Genomic DNA, 13158 nt, shown 5'->3' on the forward strand with positions numbered 1-13158 from the left:
ATAGAAATCCATATTTGGTGTACAATTGAGGCATGAGTGAAAGGCATCTTTAAGGGCCAAAAATAAGCAAAAATAAACCAAAGTGCTTCCACCAAGATTCGAACTTGGGACTTCCCCAAGAACAAGGAAAGCGCTGCCCACAAGGAGGGCAGAGCAACATTCCTTGGTGCATGGCACGCACAATTTGGCACAGCCAGGAGCTTGGGCGCACATCCTTGGCGCATCACAGCACGGGCAGGGAGGCAAGGCTTGGTGCATCATGGCAACATTGCCCTGCCCTCCACAAGGGCAGGGCAGCATCCTGATGCCCCTCCCAAAATTTGGCACGCTAATTGGATCCTTACACAAGGCTTCCCTGCTCTGCCCTCTACAAGGGCAGGGCAGCCTCCTGGGAGCAAACACTCATGGGCCAAAATCCAACCAAAATTCCATTTAAATTCAATTCTTCTCCAAATTGAATCAAGGCCAACCAAACCCATTTCTCCTCAAATCCAAAGCAAGCAAAGCCCACTCAACATGACTCAAAGGCACATGAATCAATTAAATTAGGATTTTTATTTTTTTTATTTTGTTTTAATTTCATTTTCATTTTATTTTGTAAAGCCTATATAAGGCATCATTTCCATCTTTGTGTGGAGGCTTGCTCCATTAGGGAGTAGTAGTAGTAGATAGCTCTCTCTCTCTTTTAATTTTCCTTTCTGTTTGAATTTTGGATTGAGATTGAAAGGAATTCTGTTTTTATTCTCCATCCGCAACATCTCTGCTTTGTTCTTCTGCATAATTCAAGGAATTTGGATTTGAATCGAAGCTCTCTTTACTGCTTTCATCTTCTTTCCTTCTGTAATTGTTCTTGGTTGGATCAAGGAAGGAATTGAGATCTAGACTTGTTTTCTAGTCTCTTTGATTTCCTGAGATCTTCAGTCTCATTTGGCAATTAAACTGAATTTAATTTCTGTTTGCTTCTTCAAGCAATTCTGCTTTCTGTTTAAGATTTGTTGCAAGTTACTTTTCTGCTTGATTGCTCCTTACATTCTCTTGTGGAATTTTAATTCCCAGCACCCAAGTCCTTTTACTTTTCATGCAATTTAATTATTCTGCAATTATTCTAAGTGCTGCTTATTGCTTTCCTTTAAATTTCCTGCACCCAATCCCCTTTACATTTCATGCAATTTACTTTTCTTGCAATTTAAGTTTCAGCTATTTTACTTTCTTGTTATTTAAGTTTTATGCAATTTTACTTTCTGCAACTTTAAGTTTCCTGTCATTTATAATTCTGTTGGCTACATTTCATCTAATATCCCTTTAATGTTAGCTTGACTAAACTAATCATCCACTAAAGTTGCTTGATCCATCAATCCCTGTGGGATCGACCTCACTCATGTGAGTTATTATTACTTGATGCGACCCGGTACACTTGCCGGTTGGATTTGTGTGTTGGAAATTTGTTTTTCCGCAAAAACACCATCAACCTCTAAAATAAAATATATGTACATATAATAATTGGAAGAATGTAATATACGAGGAGCCTTGAAGAAAAAGTAAAGCAAAATCGCAAATATAAAAAAATGCAGCGCTCCAGGATAATGTGACTTGCGTGTGAAGTAAATTAAAGCACACATACATGTATATAAAAAGAGAGTAGAAGTTCAAGGGTACAACTAAAGCAAGCTCCTAACTCAGCCTGCGAAGCTAAGGCTGGCCGGAGAATATTTACGTACATACATATAGATATCCATAATCCAAAATACATAAAAGTAACCCTAGTTCTCCATAAACCTCTACTAGATGCAAAAGTAAAACATACATATATAAGGAGAGTCTATGCATATAATTATCACAAAATAGAACAGAATATAAAATCCCAAAAGCCCACTTTGCTGCAAAGAACTCCAGACGCCTAGCGAGGTACATCTGAACCTGCATCTGAAAAACAACATCGTATGGGATGAGAACTGGGGGGTTCTTGGCATGGTAATGGTGCCGCATACATAAGATATAAGGTCTCGGAAAAGCTAGAGGCAATCCTAGAATGGTGACACTCAAATTATAAAACTTAAAAATTTACAACCGAAAACCATAAATGGGGTAGCTCTCTATGGTTCTAAACTTAACCCAAACTATACTATAACCCTCAAACCCTCTGCCTTTCCTCTAATCCTCCAACTCTAGTGCATAGACAAGCAAAGCAGACAAGTCAAGCACATACAGAAAGCATAGATAACAAGTAAGCAATTAGTAATTAACATGAATAAACAATTAAGCAAGCCAAGACAATGCACACTCAAACAAAGCATACAATGCACATGATGCATGCCTTTCCTACTGGCCGTGAGCTCACGTGTCGGTTAACTTCCAGAATCCGACACATCCAGTAGCTAACCCAGATACCGTCTCTCGACTGCGCATCTCTAGGAGGCATAAAATCGGGGGATTAATGCCCTACTACCTTATCTTTGAGGCATACACTAGGGGAAATAAATCGGGAGATTAGTGCTCTACTACCTTCCCCTAGTGAGATCGTGCCATACTGATTGAGGGATTAGTGCCCTACCACCTTGTAGACAGAGAGAAAGAATGTGAGGGAATACGTCGAGGAATTAGTACCCTACCACCTTCCTCACATCCTACAAAACACAATCACAAGGAATAAATTGAGAGATTAGCACCCTACTGCCTTTCCCACATCTCACAAAACACAAACACAAGGAATAACATTCATTCATTATAACTATGGTCTCACACATACATCTCATATCTTTGCATTTTTGTACATATTCATTATTTAAAAAAAATCTTACTTCATTCCCAAGTTACCACCATTTCCTAGATTCATCTCATTACTAGGCCTATTACTAAGATCCAAGGTTAAAAGGGTGAAAATAGAAGTTTAGAGGTTTAAAATTAAACTTTAAAATACAAAATTCATTTTTGCTAACACAGGGGCCATGCATACGCGTAGGCCATGCGTACGTGTGGGAGTGCAATTTGCCCATCACACATACACATGGCCTCATCCATGTACGCATGTACACTGGACAGAATCAACCGTCCGCGTATGAAGCCCTATGCTCGCGTATGCAAAGGTCTCTTTTTGCCCATAATGCGTACGCATACACATGTCCACGTATGCATACATGCCAGACAGACACGACCCTTCGCGTATGGAGGGGTTTGTGTATGCATACAGTGAAGAACAATAAAAAAATAGTTAACTCTATAGAATTTTAGCTTTACATACCGAACTTCTGACGCTCATAACTTTCTCATTTAAAACATTTTCCATCCATTCTCCGAACGACGTAAATTTCACAGACCCAATTTTCATATGAAATAAGTTTGAAACAATTTTGGGATCCAGAAGCCGAGTTATGGCTCGCCGAAGTTCGGCCAAAAATTAAAATTTTAAAAAGGTTCATAAACCTCTAGTTTCACTAAAATCAAACTCAATACCAATATGCCATTCATACAAATAACACCACAACATACCATTTACAAAACCATATTCTCCACCTCCTTGCACAAACAACCATATCTCAACTATACCAACAAGATCATCAATATATCACCATTGGAAGCCCAAATCTCCACACCTTTGTACTTTGTACCAATAAGTGCACTGGGTCATCCAAATAAAACCTGAGCGAGTCAGGATCGATCCCACGAGGATTGTGGTTTGAAGCAAGCTATGGTTATCTTGCAGGTCTTAGTCAGGCAGATCAGAATGTTGTTGATTTTAAGTCATATATGGCGTTGTAAGAGTAATGAATGAAATGAATAAAGCAAAAGGGGTAGAAAATACTAATAGGAATAGGGTTAAGGATTAGAGTTGCTTTGTCTTTCTGAATTAACTTTGGTACTACTGTCTTCTTTGCTTGTGAATGATCCTCTTCTATGGCAGGCTATATATGATCAACGCCATGGGCCGTGGTCATTGATCTCCTCTACTACAGATTGAACGCCATTGGCTGTGGTCATCCAATCTGATGAAGGGTGAAGCAGTTAGCAGTTCATTCTCTTGGTGATCCTACTCAAAACGCCACAGACAAGGTCGAATCTTTTGGATCATAGGATACTGCTTTTTAAGATTCTAGACCCTAATTTCTTCGGAAATTGGCTGAACTGGTTTCTCGAGAAGTCCCCAATAAAGTCGTGAGTTAACCGTCTGAGAGATGTATAAACATAGTCGATGGCTCGTGCTTTCCAGTCACGTATCACACGAAACCAAGTAGATACGGGTGTTTGTCAGGCACGTTCATCTTAGTGTGCTAAACAGAGCTGATTGTTCGATCATTCTATTCATTACATTGAAGAGCAGATATACATCTTAGAAATAGATCAAACACGGATCGAAGAAGAATCAGTAATACTTTTATTAATTCATAGGACTCAGTAGGGTTCCTCCCCTCAACCTGGGAGGTTTAGAAACTCATGCTGAAGTAAAATACAATGATGAATTCGAATATGGTGTGTAAAGTGTTCAAAAAATCTCTGAATAACATAAATAAGATCCCTTAAATACTAAACTAATGACTAGTAAGGGTAAAACAATCTTTTTAGTGCTAAAATCCACTTCTACGGCCCACTTGGTGAGTGTTTGGGTAGAACTTTGATGAGATCCACGTACTATGAGGACTCTTGGGTGTGGAACGCCAGTTAGGAGGTCCTCTCTGGGCGTTTGGACGCCGGTCTCTGCTCTTTGGGTGCTGGACGCCTGCAAGGAGGTAGTAAGCTGGTGTTGAATGCCAATTTTGGGCCTTCTAATCCAAAAAAAAGTATGAACTATTAAACATTTCTGGAAAGCTCGGGAAGTCAGCTTTCTATAGCCATTGAGAACGCTCCATTTGGACTTCTGTAACTCCAGAAAATCTCTTCTGAATGCAAGGAGATCAGATTTGGATAGCATCTATAGTGCTTTCTTTGTTTCTGAATCAGACTTTTGCTCCAGCTCCACAATTTTAGCCAAAAATATCTGGAATGGTACAAAAATGCACAAACTCAAAGTGGGATCCAAAATATGTGAATTTAATACTAAAACCTATAAAAACTTAATAAAAACTAAATAAAACATATTAAAACTACATGAAAATTATGCCAAAAAGCGTATAAAATATCTGCTCATCACAATACCAAACTTAAGCTATTACTTGTCCCCAAGAAACCAAAAATAAAATAGGATGAAAAGAAGATTATAATACAATAAATCTCTGAGTTTCCAATAAAGCTCAGTTTTAATTAGATGAGCAAGACTTAGTAGCTTCTTACTTTTGAATAGTCTTGGCATCTCACTATCCATTGAAAATCAGAATGGCTAACATCTTTAGGAACTTAGAATCCAGATGATATTATTGATTCTCCTAGTTCAGCTCTTTTTTATTCTTGAACACAACTTTCAGAGTCTTGGTCATGACCCTAAGCACCTTGTTATCCAATATTACCACCGGATACAATAATGCCATAGACACTTTAACTGGGTGAACCTTTTCAGATTGTGACTCAGCTTTGCTAGAGTTCCCAGATAGAGGTGTCCAGAGTACTTAAACACACTCTTTTTGCTTTGGACCCCGACTTTAACTGCTAAGTCTCAAGCTTTTCACTTGAGACCTTCACGCCACAAGCACATGGTTAGGGACAGCTTGGTTTAGCCGCTTAGACTAGGATTTTATTCCTTTTGGTCCTCTTACCCTTGCCTTTTGGTCTAAAGGGTTATTGGCTTTTTTAATCTGCCCTCCTTTTCCTGCATTTTTGTGCAGTAATGGATTTTTCTACTATTTTATTTTTTTTCTCTTTTTTTTAAGTTTTTGCAACATGCTTTTTCTTTTTCTTTTTTCTGCTTTTTCTTGCTTCAAGAATCAATTTTTAGATTTTTCAAATTATCAATAATATTTTTCCTTTTTCTTCATTCTTTCAAGAGCTAGCGTCATAAAATTCAACTTTAAATATTCACTGTTTATTCATGCATTCAGAAACTAAAGCAATGCCACCACATCAAAATAATTAACTATTCTTTATTGGAAAACTCAAAAATTTATGCATCTTTATTTCTTCTAAAAAAATCTACTATTTTATTCATGTTTAATGATGATAAGGGGAACAATTTATAGCTAATTAGAAAAATAAAAATTAATTAATTACTACTAATGCTTATGTAATCCTAAAAGTTAATAGACATAAAAATAAAAGTAAAAACTTAAATGCTACTAGTGATCATGTAACCTAAATATGAGACATACGAATTAAAATAACAAAAATATGAAAAACAGGAACTAGGATAGCCACAGAGTTGAAACTCAATAACCTTCAGCTTGGGGGATGCTAGTTTCTTCAGGCTATGGGACACATGGCTCTTCAACTTGAGGGGCGCTGGACTCCTGAAGGAAGAGCTTCTGGCGCTTCAGCTCCTCCAACTCATGCTCTTGCTTCTCCTGCTCCTTTATCAGTTTGCAAATCATGCTAGTCTGATCTTTATGTTCTTCTCTAAGTTGATCCAACGTGCTCTGTAGGTGAATTATAGACGCCTTTAGCTGATCCTAGAACTCCATTGGAGGGATCTCTTGGGAAGGCTCAGGTGCCTTCCTTTTGAGGTTATCGTCTTCTATCTTGGAACTCTCTATCACCTGCTTAGTGATTGGCTTTTCCACTGGAATAAAGTTGTCCACTTTTATCAGAACCTTAGCCTCTTGGCATAGGCAAAAGATGAGATTTGGATAAGCCATCATGGCCTTAGTAGACCCTTTGTTTGCTAGCTTGTAAATCTCACGGGAGATTATTTGGTGGACTTCCACTTCATTCCCCATCATGATGCAGTGAATCATCACAGCTCTTGAATATTGACTTCAGAGAAGTTACTTGTGGGGAGTATAAAACGCCCAATGAAGTCTAGCCATCCTCTAGCAACAGGCTTGAGGTTTTTCCTTTTTAGCTGGCATGGCTCCCCTTTTGTATTCTCAATCCATTGAGTTTCGGGCAAGCATATGTCCTCTAGAACTTAATCCAGCTTTTGGTTGGCTACAACCTTTCTGTTGTATGACTCACGGTCATCTTGTTAGAGGTAATTTGAAGACCTCTCTCACCCTATCCAGATGAAAGTACATGATCTTCCCTCTGACCACGATGCGAAAAGTATGGAAGGCTGTTCCATCTTTCTTTTGCTTATATGTCATCCACAGATTGCATAGAATTCCTGGATCATGTTGTATCCAACATTTAATTCGGGATTACTTAGAATCTCACAGCCTCTCCTTTGAATCTGCTCTTGGATCTCCGGGTATTCTTCTTCTCCAAGGTTGAATCCCACTTCAGGTATTACTGGTCTTTTGCCCATTATCTTGTGATAATATTCTTCATGTTGCTTGGTAAGGAATCGAACAGGTTTGAAAACAACTGTTGAGTTGTCTTCTTTCTTGTTCTTAGGGACGGTCTTTCCACTTCTTGGAGCCATGGGATTTGTAACGACCCAATTTTCAGTATGTCTAGATCATACCGAAAACTGAGCGTTACCAACTTGTCTTCCTAATTATTATCTATTATTTATTATATGAGCCTGATTCGTTGTTAAAAACGTAGTTATTTTGCGAGGTACCTTTTTTTTGAAAATGTTTGGATTAACAAACAGAATCATTCATAACCAATTCACAAGTAATAACAGATAAAATAGTTATAAACAACCATACATAAATACATCTCAAGCAGTTGATAACATTTCATGATTCAGCCTTTATTAGAGTATAGACTTTTAGTTAAAACACCCATAGATATAGCTAGATAATAACCATATACATATATATACATACAACATCCCAGGCCCTGACCTGTTCAAGAAGTCCCTAAGCTGGCTCCCAGGCTAGCCTAGACTCTATACTCACCTAGTCCCTCTAAACTACCAAACTGAGGAAAAGTACGTTCTAAGTCTTCAAAACTCAAGTCAGGTGGAACATCTCAAAAGGTGGAATATCACCTACTACTCCTCTACACAATCAAACATTGCCATATGATGTATCTCTGGTACTCCATCAAGTAGCCACACAACAGGAGTCTTGTACACAGGATTTAGGCTAAAGTTTGGGTACAAACGGGGTGCAGACATTGGCTGGTCTCACCGTATATACATTTGAACAGAAAACGAGATTCACCCTAGACTCAGAAGACTACCTAGAGCGGAATCCTCTTTATGAACGGTCATCAGCGAACTACAGAAGGGTACCCAAGCTTCCATCTGAAGGGGGAAGGGAGAGAGAAGGGGTAAGAACTGGGGATTTCTTAGTAGGGTCGGGGTTATTAGTTAAGTTCATTAATTCTATGTTGCTTAGCAGACTAATAGCAGAATACAGAGTAGCAGTAAACAGATAAATAGAGAGAATAGAGCAAACAAAAAATAGAACACAAATAAAAGAATACAAGAAAGTAAAACACAGACACAATGAACAGAATACAAACAAAGAAAGCTTATATTCAAACAACAATCATAACAGAGGAAATGCACAACCAAGTATGATGCATGTCTAGCCCTAGTGCAGGTAATGAGCTCATCTGTCGGTTTCTACCCGCTTCCGACGTAATCCGAAGCAGCTGAAACGGGTATGGCTTTCCAGTTGGCTATACCACTGTGTACATGAAATAACCCCTCTGCCACCACAGGGTCCACTGCATGCAGGAAATAACACATCTTCCACTGTAGGGATGTATGCCGACACACCTTCTGTATACAGAAAATAACCCCTTTTCCACTACAGAAATGGAACAGGTGGTCACGGTACTTCTGTAGCAGGAAATAACCCCTCTGCCTTATAGAATTAAAATATGGATCTGTACCGCAGAAAAGCGTTCTCAGTGGTCGCACCACCATCTATCTGACTGCCTCAATGCAGCAAATGAACAAACAAATAACTCTGGAGTTGCCTTAATGCAACAAATAAATAAACAAGCACCTCTTAGGTTGCTTTAAACAACAAATGACCCTTCAACAGGTCCTCTGCTTTTTATCATACTACTCTTTTCTCTTTTTCTCTTTACTCTGCTCTGATTACTCTTTTCTGTATCTCTTTACTTTTCTCTGATTTCTCTGTTTAACGTATGTATTTAAAGCTTATATAAATTTCAGTATGAATAGTTAGCCTGTCCCAAGTATAGGTTCATTAAGTCTATACTGAAACAGTTTAAATTTTCATATAACACCTAACCCTAGTCGCAACTCAAGGACTGACTATGTTGCCCTAGTTCGTTCACTAATTTCTGTCTGTTTTTCTGTCATTAAGACTTCACAGACTTTTCTTTGGTTTTTATCTTTTCTTTAACTTCTTATATTTCCTTTATCTTTGCCTCACTATCATGTTATTACCACTCCCTAGGTGTTTTATAAAGCTAATTATGAGATTCTGCGCTTAAAGTTGTCTTTCTAAAACTTTTACAGAAAACTGCCTTTTTCGTATTATTTTTATTAAAATATTATTTTTAATTAAATATTATTATTTATTATTTTATCATTAATTTTCGAAAATTAACTTACCTTTTACTTTTAACCTTTAAAATTCACTTTTTACCATTGTTCTTCACGTTCTTCATAAATTCTTCAGATTCTTTCTCTGTTTTTACCCATTTTTCAGTCTTTTCAGCAACCGATTTTTACCATAATTTCTAATAAATTAGCAGCCACTAAAACTCCATCTTTTCCACATGATATTAACACAAATTAAACCTCAATTTAGGCCTAGGGTTTTGTTTTCCCAGCTTCTCCAAGAACATGAACTTAAAGCTTGAATTTCATCAAATTTCATCAAATTTTCACCAAAATTTCAACAAGAATTACTCATACAAACAATCAATTTCAAGCACAGCCAAACCATATCATTATCGCACAACTCAAACACAATCAATCAATATTAAATTCGTCAAATCCTACCTTGATTTGCTGCTCTAAATCCAGTTACTCTTTGAAGTGTTCTTAAAGCACTTTTTCCTGCTAAATCACATCAAGAACAACTTTAAATCCACAAACCCTCAACTGACCAAATCTCTCTCAGCACTTTAGGAAGGAATATCTCACCTTAAAATTGCTGGAAATTAACATTTCTTGGCCCTCAAGTCAAGTTAAGCATGATTCCTAAGGAAGAACATCAAGAGAACACATGTTTAAGCATGTTTCCTTGAAAACGGAATTGAAAGGGGAAAGGAACAGCCATCTCACCTTATTTCCAGCCTTGATAAGTTACATGGTTATGTAGAGGAAGAAGAGAGGATCATTTTGGTGAAATCGCAATTTTGATTTGAGTTTTAGTTCAGAAGAAATCAAGCTTTGAAGATTAAATGTTCATGAAAGTTTCTCTCTTTTCTCTCTTGTTATTTTCGGCCAAAAGGGAGTAAATGACCAGCCTTGGAGTGTCTTGGGGGTGTAGGGTGAGTTGTGATTGGTTGGCTTGGAGGTGGATTAAAATAATATTAAAATATCTCAAGTGTATAACTACTAAAACGAGATGTATCGGAACACTTGTAAAAACATCTCTAAAAATTATTTTCTGAGCTACTAGCATAAATGACACTAGTAACATATTTATTGTGAGAACAAAACATGTATAATGAGGCCTTAGCATTGCTAAAGTCATCAGAGAGTGCTGGTGCTAAGCTGCACCAACAAACTGTGAACCTGGTTAAACCGATTTTATGTTTTTAACTAAAATTGACCAGGTAACCTTATAATATTATTCAAGAAGATTATAATACTAATATAATGGTAATATTACCCTCTTATTTCTCTTCTCTCATGAATCGAGTCCGGTTCGTCAAACTGAGACTATTTACAAAAAACCGGATCAAAACTCCTACCCGCTACGGTTCAAAAACTATGTTCTTCATGACTGCGTTATCGAGCTTGTCTCGGAAAAGGTTCTAACTTAAAGATGGCATAATGACAATGAGAATTGATATACTTGATGATATATCAGAGCTTCTCCCCTTACTGATCCTCCAGATGTACTTTCAGAAAAGATCTCACGTACTCAAAAACTGGGGTTGTTACATGATTGAATTCTTGATAAGAGAACAGGGCTCCTGCCATACCAAACTTAAAAATTTGCTCGTCCTCGAGCAAAGAGTAAGAAAGGAAGAAGCAGAAAAGAGAATAGAAGAAGAAAAAGAAGCGGGATTTCGAATGAGAGATGGTGAGTGAGGGAGATGGGCACGGACATGCATATAAATAGGGAGGGGGAGGGATTTTTGAAAATAATCATGAAAGAAGGATAAAGATTTTTGAAAAAGATATAAAAAAGATAAGATGTTAAATTTAAAAGATAATAAAGGATTCCAAAAGGATAGGAAAGGCATTAAAGACAAGATAAGTGGTATGAAAAAGATTTGAAAGCTTAATAAAAGATATGAGCAAGATAAGAACAGATTTTGAAAACAAGTTGTAGAAGATTTAAAATTTTGAAAAGGATTTTAAAAATTAAAAAAATATTTTAATTTTGAAATTAAATTGAAATTGAGGTATTTGAACAAGAATTCATTTAAAAATAAAAAAATTTTTGAAATTAAATTGAAAGAAGATGAGTTGAATCAAGAGAAGATTAAAAATTTGAAGTTACTTCCATGCTACCTCACTGGCGTTTAAACGCCCAGAATGCTGGCATTCTAGCGTTTAGCGCCAGAGTAGTGCTCCCTCTTGGATGTTAACTGCACAGCCAGAGCTCTCTGGCTGGCATTTAATGCCAGGTTGATGCTCCTTCTTGGGCGTTAAGCGCCCAACCAGGGCCTCCTGGCTGGCGTTTAATGCCAGATTTGTGCTCCCTTTAGGGCGTTAAATGCCCAGCTAGTGCCTCCTGGCTGGCTTTTAACGCCAGGCTGATGCTCCCTTCATGGCATTAAATGCCCAGCCAGGGCCTCCTGGCTGGTGTTTAACTTCAGGATTGCTGCCTCGATGGGCGTTTGAATGCCTAATTACCTACCCTATTCTGTTTGTTGTTCTGCATCATTCTGTCTCTGTTTAAGCACTATACATGATCACTAATATTAAAATTAACATAAAACATAATAAAAAAAACTAATTAAAAAGGAAATTAATTAACACAAAAGTAATTAGAGAATTAATAACATGTGAGGAATCATTAGGTTGCCTCCCAACAAGCGCTTTTTTAATGTCTTTAGCTAGACTTCACTGTACTTAACTTAGTAACAGTGTTGAGCCTTCTAGCTCTATATCTCCTTCAAGGTAATGTTTGACCCTCTATCCGTTGATAGTGAACCTTTTTTCTTTTCCTTGAAGCTCTATGTGCCCGTAAGGTGATACACTAGTAATCACAAACGGTTCTGTCCAATGGGATTTGAGTTTTCCAGGGAACAGTTTGAGTCTTGAGTTGAAGAGCAGGACTTTCTGTCTTTGTTCAAAGACTCTAGAAGCTAACTTCCCATCATGCCACCTTTTTGCTTTTTCATTATAGATTTTTGCATTTTCAAATGCATTTAAACGGAATTCGTCCAACTCATTCAGTTGGAGAAGCTGTTTCTCTCCTGCTGCCTTAGCATCAAGGTTGAGGAATCTAGTAGCCCAATAGGCTTTGTGTTCTAGTTCCACTGGCAAATGACAGGACTTTCCATATACTAAGTGATAAGGTGAAGTTCCAATGGTGGTTTTGAAAGCTGTTCTATATGCCCACAGAGCATCATCAAGCTTTCTAGCACAATTCTTTCTAAAGGAACTTACTGTCCTCTCTAGTATTCACTTTAGTTATCTGTTTGAGACTTCAGCTTACCCATTCATTTGCGGATGATACGGTGTTGCTACTTTATGGCAAATTCCGTATTAGCTTAAGACAAAATCCAGCTGTTTGTTGCAAAAATGTGTTCCTCCATCACTAATTAGTGTCCTAGGGACACCAAATCTGCTGAAGATGTTCTTTTGGAGGAACTTCATTACTACACTGGTGTCATTATTGGGTGTTGCTATTGCTTCAACCCATTTAGATATATAATCTACTGCCACAAGGATGCAAATGTTTGAGTATGAATGCGAGAATGGTTCCTTGAAATCTATGCCCCAAACGTCAAATAACTCAATCTCTAGGATTCCTTCCTGAGGCATGCTGTGACCATGAGAAAGATTGCCAACTCTTTGGCAACTATCACAGTTATGGACGAACTCTCTAGAATCCTTAAATAGAGTAGGCCAGTAAA

Source organism: Arachis duranensis, chromosome 4 (assembly GCF_000817695.3).
Source record: "Arachis duranensis cultivar V14167 chromosome 4, aradu.V14167.gnm2.J7QH, whole genome shotgun sequence".
In the NCBI taxonomy this organism is placed as follows: domain Eukaryota; kingdom Viridiplantae; phylum Streptophyta; class Magnoliopsida; order Fabales; family Fabaceae; genus Arachis; species Arachis duranensis.